This window comes from Arachis ipaensis, chromosome B8 (assembly GCF_059453495.1).
Source record: "Arachis ipaensis isolate K30076 ecotype BB chromosome B8, ASM5945349v1, whole genome shotgun sequence".
Classification (NCBI taxonomy): Eukaryota; Viridiplantae; Streptophyta; class Magnoliopsida; order Fabales; family Fabaceae; genus Arachis; species Arachis ipaensis.
This window is the reverse complement of record NC_142443.1, coordinates 131161764-131185865: the sequence shown is the minus strand read 5'-3', so window position 1 is coordinate 131185865 and position 24102 is coordinate 131161764. Positions and strand designations below refer to the sequence as shown.

General features: G+C 33.4%; 1 pseudogene; it reads right to left on the bottom strand.

Moving 5' to 3' along the window:
* Positions 1-2180: 2180 nt before the first annotated feature.
* LOC148549869 (uncharacterized) lies at positions 2181-18080 on the bottom strand (annotated as a pseudogene).
* Positions 18081-24102: the final 6022 nt, after the last annotated feature.

Here is a 24102-nt window from a genome sequence, read left to right as displayed (position 1 = left end):
ATTATACTTATAATCTTAATATATAATTATTATTATTATAATATTTTTACTAATCTCTAACATTATCATTATTATTTTTATTAAATCAAAATATTTGATAATAAAAATTTACATAATTAGGATTATCAAGATAATTAACAATGTAAAACTTTGAAGAATAACAACTTTTATTTTTTGTCTCATTAGCATTGTTGAAGGACGATTTTTTATGGTGACAATTTTTCCCTCCTATGCTGGATTTCTGTAGCAACAATGGGAGAAGAGAAAAGAAGGTGAAGTTGGGGGTGGAATGTTGAGTGACGCAGAGTGAGAATGAGAGTGAAAGGAATGCATGAATGATGTGTGACCTGTAATACTACACAAATTAAACGGTTTAATTTGTGTACCTCCGATTTGTGTATGTAATCGATCTTAATTTGTTCTATGCAACTGTCATACCCCAATCATTCATCCTCCACTCCAATAAACACACTATACACAAATCTTATCCCAATATCAAAATTAAAAAGTGTTTGTAATCACTACGATCATATACACAATTATTACAATATCAAGGTTCGGTGACTCTGTTTAACCACCTCTAAGATTAATGTACAGTGTAAAGCACTGAGAAAAAAAAAATGAAGATTTTGACGATCATTTAAAATTATTATTTTATTAGTATTTTTTATGATTATTAATTGTATGTTAAAAAGTATGTTTAATATTTTTAACGTTTAAAAATTGCGTTAGTAATTATGAAAAGAAAAAGAAAGTGTTAATGGTATTCTTGTCTTGACAACGGTTAATAATAGTTAGGTCAATAATTGTTAAAAATCGTGTTTAAAAATATATATTTTTAACAATTTAGCTATGTTTACATTTTTTATAATAATAATATTTTAATATTAGTATTATCTTAACAACTAATCACACGTTTTTTAGTTTTTAATAAAAAAAATAATATAAATACATAATTAATGAGTAAAAACTGTACTTTTGTATTTTTTGTACTAGTGCCGAGAGTGTTTGGTATATAAATAATATTTTTTTATTTTTAGTAGTCAATATATAATTATAATAAAAAAATTACAATAAATTGACGCTTAGTTTGTTTATAGTTGAAAGAAAATTGAAAATTCTCACACCCTTAAATGTGTAAAATAATAAAATGAGCTTATGATAAATTTTAAGAAACACTCAAACTCACATAATATACGAAATAAAGTAGTGAGATTAATAATAATGTCTATTTTTAAATATAATTACTGAAGCTAGCATTACTAGTTACTACTGCATGGCTATCGAATTTGTCCATAGACCTTCACTGTTATTCATAAATCATGTATATGAAGACAAGGTTTTTGAAAGAGTCTAATAGCGAAAACAATACAAATGTCTAACATAAGAATAATATGAAAGTATTTACAACACAATATGGGAGTAACTATAACAAGTAAATATAGCAAATAAAGTACTAACAAGAACACACTGAAATTTTAACGTGAAAAATCCTCTCAATGTGAGAGGTAAAACCTACTGGTCATTCAGACCAATGAAATAGTTTCACTATAATCAAATGAGGTACAAGAGAGTCTCAAACAAAGCACAAAAACGTGCATATAACCAGCCAAAACATCAAATCACTAAAGCTTACAAATGAGAAGCAAGAAGATGAAATATACCCAAAAAAACATAGTTGCTTTTGAAGGCAATTTCTCGCACTACAGACCTCCAATTAAAATCTTCACCGTTCACAATGAAGAATAAGATAAAAAAAAATCTGCAATCCAAATTTCACGTCGATCCAACGGTGAAACAATGAGAAATTGTCGTTAAAAAATTGCTGCTCTGTGTAAAAACGGAAAACCTAATTTCTCTCTTGTAAAACCAATTTCTCTCACTGCAAATCTCCAATCAACATCTCCACCAACCAGAACGAAAAACAAGATTATAGATATTGTCATTTGAAATTTACTACTTTGCATAAAAACAGAAATTCTGTTTTCCCTCTTCTTTCTCTCTTTGGTGGCTACTCTCTTTCTCTCAAATTGACCCCAAAATCTAATTAGAGTTGTGGCATAATGGGTGTATAATGGGTTTAGACTTCATAAAGAAGAGAAAAAAACTCAACAGCTCTTTGACTATATAATGCCTTCCAAAGTAACAAAAGGAAATTAAATATTGTTTGATGAATCCATTCAATGCTGCTTCAAGAAATATTCTACAAGACAAGTCCATGAAACATTATTGCTTAGCAAACAGTCAGAGGGATAAGATTGTTTTTGTTATTGTTGTTTGTCGTCGCGGTCATCGCGGCCGCCTATACATCTCCTAGTGTGGATTTTCTTTACCACTGCTGCGCCACTGGGGATATTCGATCCATCAATATTAGATGACCAACAAAATTTATCAAGTTTAATTTGATTATTTAACTGTATGTGCCACTGAAAATAGTTTCAATACGTGAAAAGAATTTGATTATTGTATATGAATAAGTTTGATTATAACATATAATATGGTTACACTAAAATAATTTATGATATAAAATTTATTGATATAAGAATTTATTATTTTAATAGTTAATTATTGATTTGAGTATTTGACGGACGAAGTAGTTTCCATAAGAGTTTTGGGTCCATCTACTGTAAAGATGCCTTCTTGTACAGATTTACAGATTTTGATTTAAAAGCGTATCACTAAAAGTGTTGCTTAAAGAGAAAGTGTTACCCTTAATCGTTAACTTGGCTCTGATACCAATTTTATACTAGTCCTTGATGTATATTGTGATTTCATTTTCAATCTTGTTTTAGTTTATAATATTCTTTTTTGCATGGATTATTGTATATAAAATCTTTTATCTGTTTGTCTTTTTCTTTAATATAGTCTCTCAAATCCTCAAAAACTTCTTTTATTTCTACACTTTCTGTTGTTTCTAAATACCTTCTTAATTTTTCAACTTCATTCTCCATTTTTTCTTTCAATAGCTTTAATTCTTTTAAGTCATAATATGGTTTTCCAGGCATTTATAAATTTTTTAAATTTAATTCCAACTTGTTTATATTTATTCTTATTTCTATCCTTTTTATTATAAGGTCATCAATTTCGATCTGAAGATTATTTAATTCCCTTTTATACTCTTTTATTTTACTTTTTATTTTTTCCGCCCTTTTTCTTTTTATTTTATTTTCTGGTTTTTCAATCTTTTTATGCTTCATTATTTATTTTAGAATTTCTGCAAACTCTATCATCGATTCGTCACTATTTTCTAGAGATTCTATTAATTTTTCTAGCTCTTCAACTTCTCTTTTTAACGTGTCATATATTATTTTTAGAGTTTTAAATGCTCTTTGATTTATTTCAGTATTTCAGAAAACTGTAAATAATTCAAACGATTTTCTCTTTCAAAGAGCTCTTGTTTCTTGTCTTGATAAGTTACGTATATTTCTTCTTTATTTATTGTCATAATTTAGTGTTTAGGGTTTCATTTAATTTTTCGACCTTTTTTGTTAATTCTTTTATTTCAGAATTTTCTTCTTTAATCTTTAACTTAGATAAACTTAAAGGGCTATTAATTTTAGATTCTCTTATTTGAAAATTTGATGAAACTAATTTTCCTGATAGTTCTTTTAGTAATAGAACTGGGTTTTCAATAGCTTTATATTTTGGTATTTCTGTTTTTATAATTTTCTGAAATAATTCATCGACATAAATTCTTTCTCTGTTTTTAAATATTATACTATGATGGCTATTTGTTAAAGCATAATTTATTGCATATGTAATTGAAAATGGTTCATCATCTTGTTCCATTAGATTCTTTCTGTGAAATTTATAAGCCAAACTTATAGATCTTCCAAGATTTTCAGTTGATAAAGGTATAGCGTATCCAAGATGGGCATTGAATTTAACATTTACATTTGCCAAATTTCCATGAACAATTCCAATTATTTGATCTATTGGATCATCAGTAATTCTTTTATCACAGATTGCTAAGCTTATTGGTGAATTAATTCCTTTCATATATGTAGATTTGATTAAGACTTGTATAGTGCTAATATGAATCCATCCAATTTTAGATCTTTTTTGTTGATCCTTAATTTTCTCAATCTGTTTACTCAATTCTTCATCATTTATCAAAGCTATTTCGAGTTCTCCATTGGCGGATTTTATCTTTATAGGGGCTTCAAGTTGAATTTTTCCGTAGTATATTATATTTTTTCTATTAAAAATTTCTTTTAAAGGATTTTGTTTATTAAAATTTTCATTTGATTTGAGATTTAATTCTGTTTTTAGAACAGCCTGTTTTTCATTATCTAATAAAGCAGATAATTTATAATAGTCAGATTCCTCCGTTAGTTCTAAACTTTCTAAATAATTCATAACTAAGAGATTAGGATAAAGGCGTACCTCTCTGGAGAAAAACTTCTTTTATTTAGAATATTTTACATAAGATGATTTTATCTCCAGAGGGGAGATTATAGATACTAACTCCAGAGGGGAGTTTAGAACTATTTTTCCCTAATGGGAATTCTTCTTCAGATCATAGAATCGCCTCGGCAGCTTCCTCCTTGCTCTCCTAGCATTTGAGTACTCTTTGCCTCCTGCTTTCTATTTTCTGATTCCTCTACAATTGCCTAAGCAACCTATTTATAATGGTTGGGTCTGATGGACAATTCCCATCCTTACCCTTCTTATGACGTCATTGCTTACGTCATTGTTTATTATCTTGCACCAGCTACATTGTTGGTGCTCTATGACCTAAGCGCTTACGTCACTATGCAATAATGTTGAGAGATGCTTCAGATGTGCTGTCTTCCTCTTTCATTATGTGGCCTTCAGATGCGTTGTCTTCTTCCTTTATCATGTGGGTTGATTCCGTTTTATTATTGCTTTCTTCAGATAACTCTGAGACGCATAGCTGGCACTTGTGGTCTTCTCTGTCTTTTATCAAATAGCAGAGATTCCTCTTTATCCCTTCAGGGAGCTTTTCTAAGAGTCCAGATAAGTTGTAGAATGCTGATTCAAATTCCACTAAGAGTCTCATCTCTCTTTCTTCAATTTCATTCCTTTTACTAGACACAAGCAAAGTATTTCTGCTTTTATAATTAATTCTTGTGCGAGATTCCCTTGTTATCTTTTGAGTTCTTTCGAAGACCCTTGCTAGTGTGCTGGCTAGCCTTCCTTCATGACTGTAGATTGTTAAATCTTGAACTTGATCAATTGGTTGAAAATTTCCTGGGAAGACGGACATGAATATTACTTGGTGTGCTGGAACCAAGCATTCTTCTTCTTCATTAAAAATAGGCTGACTGTTCGTAAATTTTAGGGATATATCCCTTGGATTTACGTTGTCAATCATATTTTTAAATCTCTTCACTGCATCAACGAATCCTGCAGGAAACTCACTAATAATTTTTAGATCATTAAAAATTAAAATTGTATCAATTAATCCATACTGGAAAAACTGATAGGTGTCCGATGGGGATGCATCTGGAAATATAACCAGCTTTGTTAGCTATTCTTTGGCAATAGGATAATATCCCAAAATTGCTCTTTTTTCTTCAGTCCAGTTCAGGACTATATTAAGGGTTTCTCTGAGATTTGATCTACAGACCCTTTTCTTTTCTTTGATTTCAGTCCTTGTAGGAATGTTTCTTATTATCCCTGTTCTCTGGGTTTGAATTGGAGCTTTATCTGCTCTTTTTAGGGTTTGCTCTGGATGAAGAGCTTCATATTCTCTGAAAGATTCCTTTGCTTCTTCCAGTGTTAAAAACCCTCCTTTATGAATTATCCTTGATTGATGTGTAAATGGTGCTGCTTTTTCCCAGGCATCATATACTCCTTTCATGGGGCCATTATAAATTACATAATATTTTTTATCTTGGGTGGATTTTTTTATAATTTCAGCAATTGTTTTATTTTCTGGAATTTTTTCACCTGATTTGTCCACCACGCTTAGCTGGCTGAGCTCTGATGGTTTTGGTTGTTGTGTTGATTTCATTGCTTCGATGGCCTTCTTGAGGGATTGGATCTGTGTCCTTATTTGCTGACAATGCTTGCATTTTTCGAGTTCTTGTTCGTATTTTTGAATTTCTTGATCTAATGCGTTGTAGACGAACTCCATTCTCTTGTTAATGTATCTGCAATAACATTTTTGTCACCTTTAATATATTCAATTTTTATTGGATATTGTAACAAAAATAATTGCCATCTTACCAATCGTCCATGATTATAATCAACTTTTAAATTATATCGTATGAAACCTGTTAGGTAACTTGAATCTGTCCTTAATGTAAATTCTCTGGGTAGTAAATCAATTTTCCATTTCTTAAGAGATTTAATTGCTGCTATAGTTTCCTTTTCATGAGTAGTATATCTCTGTTCTGTTGGAGTAAAAGTCCCTGAAATATACCTGCAAAGTAATTCCTTTGGGGAATATTTAGAATCTAGTGATTCTTTTTCTTGTTCCAAACTTTTTATAGCCTTCTTAGCTTTTAGACATCCTGACCAGGTTATGTCTGAAGCATCTGTTTCTACTATTAAGTAGTCATTTTCTTCTGGAATATAAAGTTCTGGAAGTTTTTCACATAGTTCTTTAATCCTTTGAATTTGCATACTATCTTTTTCCTCCCATTTCCATTCTTTTTTAGTATTTATTTTTGGAAATAAGCTTTTAGTGTATTCTGTTATATTCTTTAAAAATCCTTGATCAGAAATATAATTTATACACCCTAAAAATCTCTGTAATTGTTTTCTATCTTCTATTTTATTAGGAAATAAATTTACCTTTTCTAGGACATTTGGCTGTAGTTTTAGCTTTCCTTGAGTGGATAGAATTAATCCAAGAAACTCTATTTCTTGTTTTGCTATTCTTGCTTTCTTTCTGCTAAGAACTAATCCTTTATTTTTACATCTTTCTAACACTATTAATAATTTTTGAAGATGATCTTCTTTATCCTGTTTTGTAAAAATTAGTATATCATCAATGTATACTAAAACAAATTCATTTAACTCTTTTAGATTTTCTTCCATAAATCTTTGATAAATACCTGGGGCTTGTTTTAATCCGAATGGTAATACATTCCATTCATAGAGCAATACACTTGTTGATTCTTTTGTTGGGCAAGTAAAAGCAGTTAATTTCTTTGTTTCTTCGTCTAAACGAAGTTGCCAATATCCTGATTTTGCATCAAGAGATGAAAACCAAGTTGCTCCTTTGATTTTTTCTAAAATAGAATCTTTTCTTGGAAGTTTATGAGCATCACCAATAGTTGCTTCATTCATCTTCTTATAGTTAATAACCATTCTTCGTTTTCCCCTTTTAATTTCATTATTGTTTTCGACATAAAAAGCTGGAGCCGCATGAGGACTTTTACTTATTCTTATAATTCCTTTTTCCAAAAGATCTTTACATTCTAACGAAAACTCTTCTCTATCTCTTGCGGAATAAGGAATTTTATTTGGAACATTTATCTCTTTTGTAGGATCTTTTAATTTAATACTTACTAATTCGTTATTTGTATTTTTAATATCTAAAGGATTTTCAGCACAGATTTCATCCAAAAATTCTTCTATCTTTATTTCAAGATTATTTTTTGGGATATTTATCTGAAAGTATAAATTTAAATAACATGTCTCTAATATAGAAAATATTTTAAATTTTAAGATCTTATCTATAGTAGTAGTTGGTATTTTTATACGTTTTGATTTTTGATTTATTGAAGAATCGTGTGGAGCTTTTAGAACTATATATGTTAATTCTTGAATGAATGGATGATATAACTTTAAAAAGTTATTTCCTATGATAAAATCCATTCCAGAATTTAACATATATATAGATGGAACAATGAACCTATAATTTTGAATAAAAATTTCAACCATCTCTGCTTTTTGGTCAATTTTATGTATTGATTTGTCAGCTATTCTAACTCTTAATGGTTTCTTTAATTTTTTCCAATCAAGTTTTATATTTGAACTAGCAAAGCATTGTGTTGCTCCAGAATCTATGAAAGCATTTATAAACTTTTCTGTTATTTTTATAGTAATAAATGTGGCATTATTACTCAGTCTCTGAGTCTGTTTCCGAGACATATTCAAAAATATAGTCTAAGTTATCATCAGACTCCTCTAAGGGTTCCATGAAACAAGACTTAGCAATTTCTATTTGTTTAGTAAGATCCTTTTTATCCTTCTTTTTCGGGCACTCATTTGCATAGTGTCCTTCTTCTTGGCAATACCAACACTTGCAATTTTCTTTTTTATTTGGGCAATAGTTACTTTTTTGTCTTTTGTTTTTATTGTTATCTCTCCTTCTAAAATACCTCTTTTTTCTCCAGTTTGGATAGTATTTTCTTTTTCTAAATTGATATTTTCTTTTTCTTTGAAAATTTTTATTAAGACCATATTTTTGAGGTATCTCTTCATTATCCTGACAGCAAATTCTAATTATATTTGCAAATCTTTTTTGAGTTGCTTCTTGCATACACCGTTCTTTTATTTCCTCTCTTATTGCAGAGGTTGCCCCACCAAAATTATTTTCAATTGTTCCTCTATTTATTTCTCTTATAAATCTTCCCATTATAAACTCATTAGCAGGATATGGAAGTTTTGTTATATACATACTAAGATAATGATTTTTATCTTCTTCTTTTAATTTGTAATAATGTATTCTATATTCACATATGTAAGACTCCACATTACATAAATCATATATCTGAATATTAGCTAAATGGTTTTTTGCTTCTTGATATTCTTTATTATAGACTTCTTGTTTATGATCTATAATATTTTTTCCAAAAAATTCTTTATATAGAATCATCATTATATATAATATCTTATCATAAGCTGTTGTTTTTGTTGCTAATTCTTCTATTATTTGGTTTTCTATTGATGTCATATAATCTCTTATAGTTCCTTTAGTATGAAACCCTATGTAATTCCAAATGTCTCTTCCAGACAATTCACTAAGTTTTGGGTTGGTAAAGGCTTCTAATAAAAAGGAATTTAACCAGTTTTCGAAAATTTCTTTTTCATTCTTTTTACAGTCTAAATCGAGCATTCTATCTCCTTCCATTTCCTGGATTTTAGGAACATATTTTGATGGTATTTTTGTATATTTTGAATCTTTGTTTATAAATCCTTTTTTAAAAGCATAATTATCAAAACCTGTTTCCCATTTAAATTGAGATTGATTGTCCTTAGATGTTCCAGCTTCATTTTTTACTTGTATTGGAATTGCTGGTTCTTCGTCACTTGAATAATCTAGGATATGTTCTTCATTTTCTATATTTTCAGGATTTAATTCTTCTTCTATTTGGAATCCCTGTTCCATAATATTATTTTCTTGAGCCATTTTTAATTGTTTAAAAAGCATTGTAACTTCTTCTAATTTTTCTTCAATATTCATAATTTTAGTGGTGGTTTTACTTTTAAATATGTTATGTTGATTATATTTTGAAATTTTTCTTCTTTGGGATTCTCTTTTTCCTTATTTCTCTGAAATTTTATGGATACTAAAATTTCTTCAAGCATGTCTACTATAGAATTTAATTGTGGGTTAAAGGTATGATAAAGATGTGGTGAATCATTTCCATGGTAACATTTTTTAGAAATTCCGTGTGAAAAATAAGTTTTTTCAGGTTTTTGAAGTCCTTCAATAAAACTTATAGTAAAATAAAGATTTTGAGAGAAATCATTTTGTATTGATTTTAAGAATTCGGTGTCATTACAGTTAACATTAGTTAAAATCATTAATTTTTGATCTATTAATTTTGATAACTTAATTATTTCTTCTCTTAAATCTTCTAATTTACTTTTTTCCATTAAGTGACGCTTTTCTTTGTGAAGAGTTACAGTTTTAAATGAAAAATGTGGCTTTAGAATGTGTGGTTTAGATTTTGCCACGTAGACAAATCTTTAAATCTGTACAGATTTAGATCTGTACCATATAATTTTCCAAGAGTTTTTTGTTTGGTATTAGGGATGATTCCGTTCAAGTTCCCTTTCTCCTTTCTGTATTCCTCTAATATTTATGCTTGTCTATGTAGACCTTAGTCGCATGCACTGATGCACACGCCACACTCACATAATATATATCATTTTTTATTTATTATTTAATAATAGAGATCTATAAATTAACTAATATGGGATGCTTTGTCAACACAAGAGTGGCAAGTGGCAACATTATTTATTTATTTGTATCACGTAGATACGTAGTGAAACTGTGAAAGCATTATAAAGCACCCATTTTGAATACCAAAAGCATGATTTATAAAAACATCTTCTTTAAGTGCTTCAACCACGCCATCTGCTTTAGAACAAATTTTGATTTGATATTTATATATTACACAACAAATTTTGATAAGAAAATTCTATGTGAAATATTAATCGGGTGTTAGCAGGGGGTAAAAAGCATGACGAGGCAAGCTTAATTTTGAGTTAAACAATTTAATCTACATTGGAAATTAGTGGTCCAAACTTAGACTTCCTTTCTATCTACTTTTATTTATATTTTTTGTTTTATAGGGCTAACCTAGCGTGTTTAAAAACTCATGAAGCTACTTTGCAAGAAAAGTTTCAAGTGATCAAGTTGGGTTGGTCTAGTGGTTAGCTCATTAGTTCGTTTAAATAAGTGTTAGAAATTCGAATCCCGCCTAACTTGTATATGTAACATCCTATTGGCCAACAACAAACTGTTAAATGGAGTTTCGATCTATGATAGATTAGTTATTGACTTGTCAGACTAGAAAATACAATAGAAAAAAAAAAGAAAGGTTTCAGGTCATAGTTGTAAGAACCAGACCGGATCATCCGATTTGAATAAAAACCGGTAAATCGGACTCTCAACTGCCTCGGTCCAATCTCTAAACTGCTTAAGAATTAGAACCGTTCAAGAGAAAATTCTAAAATTGATGAAGATATAGTTCGAACCTGCCTGTGTAACACCCTATCACACTAAGCTTTACGCTTAAGCCGTAAAACAGAGGTGGTGTGGTATTACGACCTCTAAAATAGAATGAGTACATATAATAGCAGAAGAATTATAATATGCTAGGAGCCTTGAAGAATAGGGGAAATAAAAATCGCGAAATAAAAGCGCAACGCTCAAGGAACGAGTTAACTTGCGTGCTAAGAAAACCATAACTATCAAACATAAGATAACAGAAGTAGGAATAGAGTGCCAAAGATACAAAATAACAAGCTCCTGACTCAGCCTGCGAAGTCAAGACTGGCCGGAGAATATTTACACATATATACATACATATCCAAAACCCAAAAGTACATATACACAATCCTGCCTCTCCATAAACCTCTAAGAGGATCAAAAAGAATAAGTCATGCGGAGAGAAAGCTAAGTACATATATATACATCATAGCATAACAAAATATCCCAGTAACCACTCCGCTTCAAGAGTCCAGACGCCTAACGAGATGCCTCTCGACCTGCATCTGAAAAACAACAACATAGTATGGAATGAGAACCGGAGGTTCTCAGTATGGTAAAGGTGCCACACACATAATATATAAGGTCTTGGGAATGCCAGAGGCAATCCTAGAACGCTGACACTCAGATTATAGAGCTTAAAGTATTAAACAGAAGCCATAAAAGGTGGTTTACTAAGGATATTTAGACCTAACTTAACTTAACCTTAAATCTAAATCCCATTTTTGCCATTCCTCCATACCTCCAACTCCATCATGCATTTCACAGACAGATAGACAGATAAAGGCAAACACAAGAAGGTTACAACTACTGCAGGTAACAAATACACATTTAGCATGGCAAATACAGATAGGCACACCCAATTAGAGCACAAGCAAGTAATTCAAGTAATATGCATATGATGCATGCCTGTCCTATGGCTGATGAGGCTCATCTGTCGGTTATCCAGCCAACCCGACAAGTCTGAATTGTACTTAGACTGTCCCCCGACGTGCATCCCCAAGAGTCTATGCATAGTTTTTTCTCAAATAATCAATAATACTCAATGGGGGTAACATTCCCGGGAATTTATATAGTGCCCGGTCACACACTTACGTCGTAGGGTCAACAGAGTATCGAGTTTTCAACCTGGTACACGTGGTGGCAAGCCACAGCACTTAATCCAGGGAATCTCGTATCTCGGATTATTCAAATTCATAAGCCATATAAATAATTCAATTATAATTCATCAACATCAACATCATTCTCAATCGCATATCATTCATCATCATACATCAATCATATACAATCCTTATCCTTCATTATCACACTTCCCATTCCGTCCATCAATAGTTCCAATTCAAAACATAATTCATTCTTTTCTAAATGAATCAAACTTAAAACATGCTCATTTTCTTAATAACTCTAAATCAAACCATATAACCTTTGAATCTAAATCTTTTTAAATAATCATATAAACAAAATCTCTAATCTCTAATTTTTATAAAATTTCGGCAGCATCTCCTCTAAAACTCGGACTTTGCCACCTTGTTCGGGTCCAAACCTGCATTCTTTTCAATTCAACATTTCCTTCCTCATTATCATAACAATCTCCACAAAAAATCTACCTCAGATCAACAATTAAACTCATACAATATTCAAATCCAACAACCAAAATTCAACTAAGAGTCATAGTTCACAAATCCTAGGCTTTTAACACAAAATACCTCAAATCAATAATTCATCGAATCATTAATTAATCAACAAGCACCAGACCACCCATGTTCATCAACAATAACATTCAACATCCAAAATTAATAACTAATTATCCAATAAACTTCAACCAATTATATTCATCGACAAATTACTAAATATTAAATATACACCTGCATTCCAACTTATCCTATGGTCATCTAGCCTAAGTTTTCACAGAACATTATATATTAAATGCAAGAAACCTAAACCATACCTTAGCTGATTCCCAAGTATTATTCCAAGACAATTTTCCTAAAAGAACATAGCCCTCAAAACCTCAACTAATCCGCTTCCTCCAAGTTCCAGTATTCACAATTTCAAGCTCCAATTATTTATTCACAACCTAATACACATTCATAACACATATACATCCAATTTAATACTCAAAGCTCAAATTCAATGAAAATAAAATAGAATTATCGTATCCTCACCTTACCCAAGCTTCACATAAGCAAGAGTGAACGTTTCTCTCAAGCTAATTGGATCCTAAAACATCAAAAATCAAAGAAATTCAACAAACTCAAAAATTGGGGAAAATGAAAGGCTGAAGTGAAATAGCAAGTTACCTATGAAATTATTCCGGTAGAAATGTAGAGCTCAACACGGTGAACCCGTGGCCGCAAGCGGTGCGGCGATTGGAGCTCGGACGGAGAAATTACGGCAAATTGATTTTACCGTCAACGTATGGTTTCTCTCCTTTCCTCCCCTGGAAAGCTTCCTGCGTCGTTATGAAAGTGGGGAGAAGGAAGAGCCCGTGGCTCTCTTTTTAATTGCTGGTCCGGTTGGGCCCATGGGCCCGGTTTGGGCTCGGTTCAACCGGTTCGGTCCGTTCGGTCCAATCTTGGACCGATTTCTTCGAAATTGGTGTCAAAATTCTCGTTTCGATGAGCTCTATCCTAATTTAATATAATATTCACATTTCTAATCTTCCTTATTAAAAACTAATTTATTAACTAATTATCTACTAATTTAACTGGGGTTTACATCCTACCCACCTAATAAAGAATTTTGCCCTCAAAATTCAAATCTAGTTACCTGAAAAGAGATGTGGGTAGTTCTTTCGCATATCTGATTCGAGTTCCCAAGTATGTTCCTCGATACCAGCTCGACTCCAAGCTACTTTTACCAATGATACTTCCTTTCCGCGTAATCGTTTAATATTAGTATCATCAATTCTCACTGGAATTACTGGAAGTGTTAGATCTTCTCTTACTTGAATTGGTTCTGGTTCTAGAACATGACTTGCATCAGGGGTATACTTTCGAAGCTGTGATACATGAAATACATCGTGCAAATTCGAAAGGTACGGCGGTAAGGCAATTCTATAAGCCACTGGTCCAATTCTCTTCAGAATCTCAAACGGTCCAATATAACGGGGATTCAGTTTCTTGGTCTTAATAGCTCTTCCCACGCCAGTGGTTGGTGTTACTTTCAGAAAGACATGTTCTCCTTCTTCGAATTCCAAAGGCTTTCACCTCTGATCAGCATAGCTCTTCTGGCGGCTTTGGGCTATAAGCATTCGACTACGAATCTTCTTTATATGCTCAGTCGTTTCAGCTATCATTTCAGGCCCTAATAAACTCCTTTCTCCATTTTCATACCAACACAACAGAGACTGACATTTCCTGCCATACAGAGCCTCATATGGAGCCATTCCGATGCTCGCATGATAGCTATTATTATAAGCAAATTCTATTAATGGCATATACCGATCCCAGCTCGCTGGCTGGTCTAAAACACAAGTCCTTAGCATATCCTCCAAGGTCTGAATAGTTCTCTCTGACTGACCATCTGTCTGAGGGTGATACGCAGTACTCAAGCTTAACTGAGTCCCAAATGCACGCTGAAAAGCTCCCCAGAATCTTGATGTAAAACGAGGATCCCTATCAGATATAATGGTAGAAGGCACGCCATGCAACTTGACAATCTCTTTAATATACATTCGAGCTAATTCTTCCATTGTACAACTTATTCGGATAGGAAGAAAGTGAGCTGATTTTGTCAGTCGATCCACAACCACCCAAATAGCGTCACAACCAGATCGGGTTCTAGGCAAACCTATCACAAAATCCATTGCGATACTCTCCCATTTCCATTGTGGAATCTCCAAAGGCTGAAGGGTCCCTGATGGTCTCTGATGCTCAATCTTAACCTTCTGACACGTTAAACATTTAGATACATACAATGCCACATCATTCTTCATGCCTGGCCACCAGAACATCGCTTTCAGATCCTGATACATTTTAGTGCTCCCTGGGTGGATTGAAAACCCGCTCTTATGAGCTTCCTTTAAGATTCTCTGTCGCATGTCTCCAATATCTGGCACAATAATCCGGTTCTTGAACCTCCATAAACCATCCTGACCTTCTGACACTCTCCACTGTTTCCCCTGTTCGACTGCTGGTAATACCTTACGTAACGCTTCACTGTCTCGATGAGCCCTCAGAAGTTCTGATTTAAAATCACTTGAAATTTGCAACTGACTCAAACACAGGATTCCAGATTCTTCTCTAACTCCCAAATTCAAACCTTGGAATGCCTTCAGTAACTCTTCCTCCCGTAGCATCATCCAAGCTGCATATAAAGACTTCCGACTCAAAGCGTCCGCCACAACGTTCGCTTTTCCTGGATGATAATCCAATTCAAAATCATAATCTTTCAGAAGCTCCATCCATCTCCTCTGACGCATATTCAACTCTTTCTGCTCAAAAAGATACTTCAAACTCTTATGGTCTGAGAAAACATGAAACTTAACGCCATAGAGGTAGTGCCTTCAAATCTTTAAAGCAAACACAACAGCAGCAAGTTCTAAATCATGTGTCGGGTAGTTCATCTCATGCGGCCTTAACTGCCGTAAGGCGTATGCTACAACATTCTGGTGCTGCATCAGAACACACCCTAACCCTTTCAGAGATGCATCACAATACACTTCAAACGGTTCACTTGGTTCAGGTAATACCAATACAGGTGCAGTAGTCAACTTGTGCTTCAATGCCTGGAAATTCTCTTCACATTCCGGAGTCCAGATAAAAGGCGTGTCCTTCTTAGTCAACTTAGTTAAAGGTAAGGCGAGCTGTGAAAATCCTTTAATGAATCTGCGATAATACCCCGCCAAACCTAAGAAACTCCTGATCTCTGTCACTGAAGTTGGTCGCTCCCAATTCATCACTGCTTCCACCTTAGCAGGATCCACAGCTATCCCCTGCTTACTCACCACGTGGCCGAGAAACTTCACTTCACTCTTCCAGAACTCACATTTAGATAGCTTAGCATATAACTTCCTATCTCTCAGAATTTGTAACACAGTTCGCAAATGATCAGCATGTTCCTCTTTAGACTTAGAGTAAACAAGAATGTCATCAATGAAGACAATAACAAACTTGTCCAGATACGGTCGGAAAATCCTGTTCATATAATCCATAAATACTGCCGGGGCATTAGTTAACCCAAAAGACATCACTGTATACTCATAATGACCATAACGTGTCCTGAAAGTAGTTTTCGGAATATCCTCGTCTCTAACCCTTATCTGATGATACCCGGATCGCAGGTCGATCTTAGAAAACACACCGGCACCCTGTAACTGATCCATTAGATCATCGATTCTAGGCAACGGATATTTATTCTTCACAGTGATCTTATTCAACTGCCGATAGTCGACACACAACCGCATACTCCCATCCTTCTTCTTTACCAGTAACACCGGCGCTCCCCACGGAGAAACACTTGGTCGGATAAAATGCTTACCCAACAGATCTTCCAGCTGAGCTTTCAGTTCAGCCATTTCTAAAGGTGACATCCTATAAAGAGTAATTGAAATCGGACCGGCTCAAGGCACCAACTCAATTTCGAATTCAACTTCCCGATTAGGTGGAAATTCATTAATATCATCCGGAAACACATCTGAAAATTCACATACAACGGGAATCTGCTCTAAACTCTGATCATCACCTGATACTCCCGCAGTTAATAACATAATACCCTGACATTCGGTTCCAGAACAGTTTACTATCATAGAATTCAAATAGTAACTATTCACCACAACCGGTGCTTCTGACCCTTCTGGCATAAACTGTACTGACTTCTCAGAACAATCAAGCAAAACATGATTCTTGGATAACCAATCCAATCCCAAAATGAGATCAAGACCAGTCATAGGCAAACAAATCAAATCATGCACAAATTCACGCTGTTGTACTCGAAAGGGAACTTGTGGACATCCTATCCTAGTCACCATAGCTTCATGAGTAGCGTTATATACTTTCAAATCATAACCTAAAACCACCATTCTCAATCCTAATTCATGGGCCTTTTCAAATGCAATAAATGAATGAGACGCTCCTGAATCAAATAAAGCATTTAAGATTTTACCAGCCATTTCACAATTACCTCTAATCAGTGTCTCAGATCCCTCAGCACCAATGGTAGAAGTGGTGTATACTCTCCCCGGCTGTTGCACTCTACCAGTCTCATACTTTTTCTTCTCTGGACAATTGGTGGCCATATGCCCAGGCTGTCCACAAGAATAGCATACTCCAAGTCCGAATCTGCATGGAACTCCAGGGTGATACCTTCCGCACTTCTGACAATTCAGATCTTGCTGTGGCTGCTTCCCAAACCTTTTTCCTTGACTAGCATTGGTATTCGGCCTTCTGTAATTACCTTGACCCTGAGTCTGCTGCGGAACAAAGCCTCCACGCTTGAAATTTCTACCTCTCGGAGCAAAGTTCCTCCCTGAAGGCCTCTGAAAAGGCACCCTCAAACTCCCTTTCTCTGCTGCCGCCTTCCTCACACAGTCCTCAGCCACCCTACTCTTATTCACCAATTCAAAAAACACCCTGATCTCCATCGGGGCAACAAAGCTCAGAATATCACTCCGAAGACCTCCTTCATACTTAATACATTTCCATTCAGCAAAATCTTCAGGAGCACCTTGACAGATACGAGAAAAGCAACATAACTCCTCAAACTTACTAGTATACTCAGCAACAGTCATCTGTCCCTGTTTTAACTGCATTAATTCAAGTTCCTTGGCATTTCTAGCTGAATTAGGAAAATATTTCTTATAGAACTCTGTCCGAAAAACCTCCCAAGGAATCGCAGCACCATCAGGCTGCAGGATACGTCGTGTTCCCTGCCACCAATACTAAGCTTCACCTTGCAACTGATAAGTTCCAAATTCAACCCATTGCTCTTCAGGAACCTGTTGTGCCTGTAACGCCCTTTCCATAGCCTGAATCCAATTATCTGCATCAGTGGGATTTGAGGTTCCCCTAAAAGTCGGAGGGCGAACTTTCAGAAATGTGGCAAGTGTCATAGGACCATCCTCATCATTATTATTTCCATGATTACCCTGATTTATCTGATTACCCAGTGCCTCGGCTGTTGCCTGCATAGCTGCAGCCATATTTCCCAGGGCAGCCATAAAATCTACTGGATCAGTCCCTATGGGTGCAGGAGTAACGGTGCCTGTCCTACCTCTACCTCGCCCGCGACCGCGTCCGCGAGTTGACATCTGGTCCCTATACACACCAAACAAGTGATATTAAGTTGATCAGTCTCAATATCGCAGGTCTAATGCTTTAAGTTCCAAATGCATGCTCACAAACGTTTATGCCATATATATCAGTCAGATATCCTAATAGCACATAAACACATATACAGAGAATGCACAGAAGTACAATTAGTCCGTCTTTCAGGCTCTATAGGAACGAACTGCTCTGATACCATAATGTAACACCCTATCACACTAAGCTTTACGCTTAAGCCGTAAAACAGAGGTGGTGTGGTATTACGACCTCTAAAATAGAATGAGTACATATAATAGCAGAAGAATTATAATATGCTAGGTGCCTTGAAGAATAGGGGAAATAAAAATCGCGAAATAAAAGCGCAACGCTCAAGGAACGAGTTAACTTGCGTGCTAAGAAAACCATAACTATCAAACATAAGATAACAGAAGTAGGAATAGAGTGCCAAAGATACAAAATAACAAGCTCCTGACTCAGCCTGCGAAGTCAAGACTGGCCGGAGAATATTTACACATATATACATACATATCCAAAACCCAAAAGTACATATACACAATCCTGCCTCTCCATAAACCTCTAAGAGGATAAAAAAGAATAAGTCATGCGGAGAGAAAGCTAAGTACATATATATACATTATAGCATAACAAAATATCCCAGTAACCACTCCGCTTCAAGAGTCCAGACGCCTAACGAGATACCTCTCGACCTGCATCTGAAAAATAACAACATAGTATGGAATGAGAACCGGAGGTTCTCAGTATGGTAAACGTGCCACACACATAATATATAAGGTCCTGGGAATGCCAGAGGCAATCCTAGAACGCCGACACTCAGATTATAGAGCTTAAAGTATTAAACAGAAGCCATAAAAGGTGGTTTACTAAGGATATTTAGACCTAACTTAACTTAACCTTAAATCTAAATCCCATTTTTGCCATTCCTCCATACCTCCAACTCCATCATGCATTTCACAGACAGATAGACAGATAAAGGCAAACACAAGAAGGTTATAACTACTGCAGGTAACAAATACACATTTAGCATGGCAAATACAGATAAGCACACCCAATTAGAGCACAAGCAAGTAATTCAAGTAATATGCATATGATGAATGCCTGTCCTATGGCTGATGAGGCTCATCTGTCGGTTATCCAGCCAACCCGACAAGTCTGAATTGTACTTAGACTGTCCCCCGACGTGCATCCCCAAGAGTCTATGCATAGTTTTTTCTCAAATAATCAATAATACTCAATGGGGGTAACATTCCCGGGAATTTATATAGTGCCCGGTCACACACTTACGTCGTAGGGTCAACAGAGTATCGAGTTTTCAACCTGGTACACGTGGTGGCAAGCCACGGCACTTAATCCAGGGAATCTCGTATCTCAGATTATTCAAATTCATAAGCCATATAAATAATTCAATTATAATTCATCAACATCAACATCATTCTCAATCGCATATCATTCATCATCATACATCAATCATATACAATCCTTATCCTTCATTATCACACTTCCCATTCCGTCCATCAATAGTTCCAATTCAAAACATAATTCATTCTTTTCTAAATGAATCAAACTTAAAACATGCTCATTTTCTTAATAACTCTAAATCAAACCATATAACCTTTGAATCTAAATCTTTTTAAATAATCATATAAACAAAATCTCTAATCTCTAATTTTTATAAAATTTCGGCAGCATCTCCTCTAAAACTCGGACTTTGCCACCCTGTTCGGGTCCAAACCTGCATTCTTTTCAGTTCAACATTTCCTTCCTCATTATCATAACAATCTCCACAAAAAATCTACCTCAGATCAACAATTAAACTCATACAATATTCAAATCCAACAACCAAAATTCAACTAAGAGTCATAGTTCACAAATCCTAGGCTTTTAACACAAAATACCTCAAATCAATAATTCATCGAATCATTAATTAATCAACAAGCACTAGACCAACCATGTTCATCAACAATAACATTCAACATCCAAAATTAATAACTAATTATCCAATAAACTTCAACCAATTATATTCATCGACAAATTACTAAATATTAAATATACACCTGCATTCCAACTTATCCTATGGTCATCTAGCCTAAATTTTCACAGAACATTATATATTAAATGCAAGAAACCTAAACCATACCTTAGCCGATTCCCAAGTATTATTCCAAGACAATTTTCCTAAAAGAACATAGCCCTCAAAACCTCAACTAATCCGCTTCCTCCAAGTTTCAGTATTCACAATTTCAAGCTCCAATTATTTATTCACAACCTAATACACATTCATAACACATATACATCCAATTTAATACTCAAAGCTCAAATTCAATGAAAATAAAATAGAATTATCGTATCCTCACCTTACCCAAGCTTCACATAAGCAAGAGTGAACGTTTCTCTCAAGCTAATTGGATCCTAAAACATCAAAAATCAAAGAAATTCAACAAACTCGAAAATTGGGGAAAATGAAAGGCTGAAGTGAAATAGCAAGTTACCTATGAAATTGTTCCAGTAGAAATGTAGAGCTCAACGCGGTGAACGCGTGGCCGCAAACGATGCGGCGATTGGAGCTCGGACGGAGAAATTACGGCAAATTGATTTTACCGTCAACGTATGGTTTCTCTCCTTTCCTCCCCTGGAAAGCTTCCTGCGTCGTTATGAAAGTGGGGAGAAGGAAGAGCCCGTGGCTCTCTTTTTAATTTCTGGTCCGGTTGGGCCCATGGGCCCGGTTCAACCGGTTCGGTCCGTTCGGTCCAATCTTGGACCGATTTCTTCGAAATTGGTGTCAAAATTCTCGTTTCGATGAGCTCTATCCTAATTTAATATAATATTCACATTTCTAATCTTCCTTATTAAAAACTAATTTATTAACTAATTTATTAACTAATTATCTACTAATTTAACCGGGGTTTACAGCCTGCATGCTCTCCACTAAGTTGTGTTGTTTTTTATTATTTTAAATGCTAATTAAAACCAGTCAAAGCTGATGAACTCATAATCGGTGAAAATCGGTTCAACAGAACCGTTCAAGAGAAAATTCTAAAATTGATGAAGATATTGTTTGAATCTGGGCTTTCTTTGTGCTTACATTCTCTCCTTGTCACTTATTATTTTAAATGCTAATTATTAATTATATAAAAAAAACGTCCAATAAATTTTTTAGATATTATTTAATTTTATACTCACTTATATTTAAATTAATTATTTTTTATTATTCATAATTATTAAATATGAATATAATTAAATATGTATAAATAAAAAATATCAAATGTTTTTATTAATTATAATATAATTATTTTTTATGATTATATGATATTTATTAATATTATTTTTCAATAAATATCTATAGTATATAACAATATAATAAATATAAACTAATTAGTTAGTTATTAAAATAAAAAATATTTATTTTAATATAAAAAAATTCAAAAAAATTTTTATTATGAAAAAATACTAGAATTTTATATACTTATTTTAATAATAACCAGATTATAACTTAGATTAGTGAATATATATATTTTAAATTTTAATTTTAAGTTTTGGACTATTTTATATTTTTTATTTACGTGAGATTAGTTTTGTTAATTCAACTAATAACTCATCAGTTAAACTAATAAACTAGTAAATTAGTAGCCTGGTCGATTCGATTATCAGTTCGATTTTGACAACTATGTTTCAGGTTCAGCAGCAATTAGGGGTGGCAAAGCGGGCCGACCCGCCCCAACCCGCCCCGCCCTGCCTAGGTCCGCCCATCCCGGCCCGCCAACTAAAATGGGTTCAAAATGCTAGCCCGCCCCGCTTTATGGCAGATTGGTGGGTTAGCGGGCTAGCCCGCTTGACTCTTTTTTTTTGTTTTGAAAAATAAAATTCATTAAAATTAACCAAAAAATAATAATTAAAAAATCAAATACAAATAAAAAATAGTCAAATTATAATATAATTTTTTATTATTTTTTTTAAATTTTTAACTTTAATAAAATTGTTCAAAATAATATTTGTCAATAGAATCATCTTTATTTTAAAAAATAAGTCACATAATTTGAGCATATATACAAAATTGTAAAATAAAATAAATAAAGTTAATAACTAAAAGAAGAATAAAAACAAAAAATGAAAAAAAAGTGTTTAAAAATTCTATAATTATTAATTTTATAATAGTAATCACTCTTTTATTTAATAAAAAAAAAAAATTTCGGCCCGGCGGACCGGCCTGCCCCGCCCCGCCAAAACCCGCTAATTTGGCGGTGCGAATTTGGCGAATTTTTTTAATTTGGCAGACTCCAAATCCTAGTCCAACCCACCTTTTTTAGCAAGTTTAGTAGACTGACTCGACGGGCTCGACCCATTTTACCACCCCTAGCAGCAATAGATTCATTCACTTAGTGCCATATATATTAACATTTTATACTCATCCAAGTAAAGAACCGTGAAGATATGTTTGGAATGGATTTCACTTTCTCAAGGCATTTTTTTAAAATAAGAACTCCAGTTTTGCATTATTTTTTTGGATGATAAATATTTGACTCAAATTATTTTACAAGTCATTTCATCACCATAAATTTAAAGTTCAGCCCCAGAAAATAAATGCGAATATAAGTCACAAGTTTACAACTCTCTAAAATAACATAATATCTAAATGACAAGTTACAGTTCTAATTACACTTATAAACTAAATCTAACTTTATACTATTGTATAAAATTACATGTAATAAAAAAATATTAATACCAAACAAATACAGAAATATTGTATGATCGATTAGTCTTTTTAGTAATTAAGTTTAACTAAATTTTGTTATACGTATACTTTTTAATAGAATTTATGTGTTTTTTGTAAAATCCGTAAAATTAATGAATAATTAGTCAATAAATTAATTATTATTTAAAAATATTAGAAAATTAAATTTTATAATTTAATAAAGTAGAAATAATTGAAATATAAATTTTAACACAAATTTTAAAGATTTTGACTCAAAATTGAGCCAACAGACCGAATCCAAACCGGATCCAATGACCCACTATATAAGACTCAAAATCTGCATCTTCCTCCTCATAATCACGTTGAAGCATGCTGAAAGAGAGAAGGAGAAACCTCAAACCCTAGTTCCAAATCCTAATCTACTTAACTTTCAATCTGGAGCTCTGATCGTCGCACCGTTTGCGGCCACGCGACCACCACGTCGAGTTCTACAAAACTTGCTAAACAATTTGGTAAGTACTTCACTATTTCTTTTTCATATACTCTATCCCTAATTTGAAAATTTGAGGTTTTGATTTTGAAAGATTGTGTGATTTTGGTGTTTAGGATCAAATTAGTCTTGCAGACTTGCCGGGTCTTGTAAACCTCGAGTAATTAATGAATAATTAGCTAATAAATTAATTATTGATTAAAAAAATTAAAAAATTAAATTTTATAGTTTAATGGGTATAATTAATTAAAACATGAAGTTTGACATTAATTTTAAATAATTTGGTCCAAGATTAGACGGAACGAATCGAACCGGACAAATCAGACCCGTATTGGGCCTATGGCCCAGCATATATAAGGATGTGATGAGTTTGGAAAACTCTAAACTAAATTGATGATGATCAAACATTATTAACAGCAAAATTATTAATCTAATTTTGATTGATATATTAATTAAATTAATTTTGCTGTGCAGGTTTTTATTGGGCCAAGAATTAATGAAAATACAACAAGCCCAAAATTAAAACTTGCAATCAGCCTTGTTTAATGTTTCTTACATTTTGGCTGAATGATTATAATAGATGTTGGGCAGGAATAAATCTTATTACTTCAAAGCCCAAAGAATGCTTTCCCATTTGCTCATTGCTTGATCCAAATTTCATCAGGAAGGCAAATGTTACTAATTGGGCCAGATTAAATCCCAATGTTACAAAACCCAA